We start from the raw sequence: 3,461 nt of genomic DNA on the forward strand, positions 1-3,461 counted from the left end.
GGGTGGCTGGGGGTGCTGCACCGTGGCTGGCCGGGGGCGAGGGGTGCCGTGCCGGAGGGTCCTGCAGACGCCAGCTTGGGCCGGCTCCGGGGGCTGGCAGGGCCCTGGAGTGACCCCTCCTGGCTGGGGGATCCCCGCCGCCACGTGCGGGGGGGGGGGGGGGGGGCTCTGCCGGCTCGCTGCCACCCCATTGGTGCACTCGCTGTTGCTAAGGGAGGCAAGACACTTGCTGATTGGCTGCAGGGAAATTACGCACCGGCTGCCGCCTCTGCTACAGCCTCTTGTTACATACACCCCCACCCCCCCGCCGGGCCTGCCCCCCCCCAGCTCCCGGCCCCGCCCTGCCCGTTCCCCCCCCCCGCCCTACCTCCCCCCAGGCCTCACAGCCCCGGCTGGCAGTGCCCCTTCCCCTCAGCCCCTCCGCGACCTGCCTCCCCCTCAGCGCTCGCCCCCCAAGCCCTGCCTATTCCACCAGGTCTGCCCCCCCACCTCTCCCCCCAGCCCTGCCTGGCAGCTCCCCGGCCCCCCAGCCCCCTTCCTGCCCTGACTGCCCCCTGCCTATTCCACCAGGTCTGCCCCACCACCTCCCCCCCAGCCCTGCCTGACAGCACCCCGGCCCCCCAGCCCCCTTCCCGCCCTGACTGCCCCCTGCCTATTCCACCAGGTCTGCCCCTCCACCTCCCCCCCAGCCCTGCCTGACAGCACCCTTGCCCCATCTGTCCCCCCAGGTCTGCCCGTTGGTGTCCTTGCCCCCCCATCCAGCTCTGCCTGGTGATGCTCCTCCGCCCCCCCGGGCCCCACCTGGCAGCCTCTCTGGTATTCTAGCCCGAGACTCCCCATCCATAGACAGCTCTGCTGATGCCCCTCAGTACTGACCCACAACCCCTAACATTATACAGTTTGGATCTGATCTAAGATTAGGGAATTGGGGAAGCAGCCTCTCTGCCCTTCCCCACCCCGCAGGCGGGGCTGGGGGAGGGCAGGCGGGGCTGCCAGGCAGGGTTCGGGGGCAGCCCCTCTGCACCTGTGCAAGTCTGGGGCTCCAAACCGTCAGGAAAAGTTTCACACAGCGACAGGGCTGAGCACAGATGCCAGGTCCGACTGCAAAGCCACCTCCGCTAGGGAAGGTGCCAGTGCTATAGCAAAGGGAACAGAAACTGAAAACGCCCGTTGTCTCCTCCTGACTCCTCAGCTGTGGCGTGGCGAAAGGTCTTAGCTCCGGCTGGAGCAGGCACCAGCTGGGAGACAGGTGCTGACTCCGAGCTCAGCCCCTTCACACACACATGGGGAGAGGGGATTTGCTGGCTGGCAGTTCTAATGCCCTGGAAATCCATGACAGGACCCTTGCTATGTCCGGTCTCCCGAAGGCCCCAGCACTGAATCTTCTCAGGTTCTGCTGCATGCACTTTGCCTTGTTATGTTTCCAGCCCTGTAAATAGTCTGTCGGTGACGTAGTTTAAAGTTGGCCTCTGCTGGAGGATGAAAACCGCCGAGAGCTATGTGGGTGTACGGATCCTGGAACAGTTCCTCCTTGCACCAAGTCCCATTAGCCACTAAAGGAAGAGAAGGTCCTGCTCTGGATGAGGGGCTGAGCTAGCAGAAGCCAAACAAGTCCTAGTGTCTGCGATTCCCATCCAGCTCCCTGGGGCAGGGCCAGGAGCGAATTTGTGTCTTGGGGCTTCACAGACCATGTCTGCAGCCTCCTGACAGCTGCCTCCTGTGATTGCACAGCTGGCCGCAGTGACGGTGTTTGACTGACCCTTCTGTGGTGCTCTAACGGGGATCATCCTCCAGGCTCATGTGGCATGAGCCCTGTGCCACCTCTGGCACAGCATGCAGGAGAATGCCATGTTCCTTAGACGGACAAGTGGTAGCACAGCTTAGATACCAGTCATGACAGACAGACGGGTGGACCCGTGGGAAAAGGGATGCTCCTCGCAGAGGAACAGAAACTTCCCACTGACAATGTGCGGTGAAGGTTTTCTGTGGGCCAGCCCCTCCTGGCGCATGGCTCCGGAGCGCTAGCTCGGAAGAGCTCTCGGCGTCCCGGCCGCTCTCAGCAGAGGGTGCTGTGGAGAATGATGCAGGTAATGATGGCAGGATGGATCTGTGGAAGGGAATCCTCCGAGCTTCAGCCTCTCCCCGCCCGGGAGATTACGCTGGCAGCCTGCAGCAAAGCTGCTAACGAGAGCTTTGGGCGCCTAATCACGGAGTGCCCTGGGGGGAGAGGCCGACGTGCATGGGCCAGCTGCCGCCCAGGGACCACAGGCTGCTCCCTGGGGAGGGAGGAGGCCCACAGCTGATGCTGCAGAGCGGAGCTGTGGCCCCTCAGGCTCTGAGGGCCCCTAGTGGGTGACCAGGGTACGTGATTGAAAACGGGCTCCCTGGGGGCCATGTGCTCGGAGGATTAAACTGAGGCCCTTGAGTCAGCTCCGTGGCTGTGGGGAGGTGGGAGGGGGCATCACCTTCCCAGCTGGCTTCCAGTGCTTCCCCCGCACCGCAGGAGCCGCTCTGGGGTGGGCCAGCGGCAGCGACTCCCCTGCCTCTGCTCAGCAGCATTCACGCCTGCTGGCTGCCTGCCACGCCAGGTGGGAGAGGAGTCGTTCCTGGGCTGCAGGCGCCCCAGAGGGCAGGGCAGGAGCTGACGGGCTCTGCTAGAGCCTAGGGAACCAGGTACCGTGTGGATGGTGGCCCCAGCCTTGAGGCTGGACAGCAAGGACTTGCTGTGGCTCCTATCGCGCCAAGGTCCAGCCCTGGGGACTGGCTGGCTCGGGCGTTTGCCCTGCTCTGCGTCTGGCCCCAGGCTGGGAGTGAGTGAAAGTCCCTCTTGTATCTGACAGCACTGGGCCAGCCTCCTGGCAGGAAGAGGCTCTGCTGAAACCTGGGGGTCCCTGTGGCCACAAGGACCCGGAGGCTGTGAACTGCCAGCAGCAGACAATTTCCTCGATCCGGGGTGCTGCTAGTGCGGCAGCTGGGTCTGAACGTATCCCCTTCTCACCAGTCCCCGACGCCTGTCCATCCTGCCGCCATTACTCTTCACCAGCCGCCTTTCAGTGCGTGCCGTTCTCCACCCGACCCCGGGCCAGCTGAGCCCTGGGAATGCTGGAGTCAGGAGCACGGGATACACAGAGATGGGAGCCATAACGGCGCCCACTCCCGCCAGCAGTGCCACTGGCCTGACTTCTCTTGGACCCAGCGAGGGGCTGGGCTGGGCTTGCATGTTTCAGCACTAGAAAGTCAGGAAGTGACAGCACCCAGATTCCCACGCCTCCCTGGCTTCCCTTCCTGTGCCTGCATCATTGCAAATGAGGCTCTAATTACAGGGCACAGGCTCATTCTCAGCCAGTGCAAACGTCCCAGCCCCTACTGCCCCGTCCCAGCCCCTACTGCCCCGTCCCACGCCAGCCTGCCCCGTCCCAGCCCCTACTGCCCCGTCCCACACCAACCTGCCCTGTCCCAGC

Source organism: Terrapene carolina, unplaced genomic scaffold (assembly GCF_002925995.2).
Source record: "Terrapene carolina triunguis isolate 2854851 unplaced genomic scaffold, T_m_triunguis-2.0 Scaffold24557, whole genome shotgun sequence".
Classification (NCBI taxonomy): domain Eukaryota; kingdom Metazoa; phylum Chordata; order Testudines; family Emydidae; genus Terrapene; species Terrapene triunguis.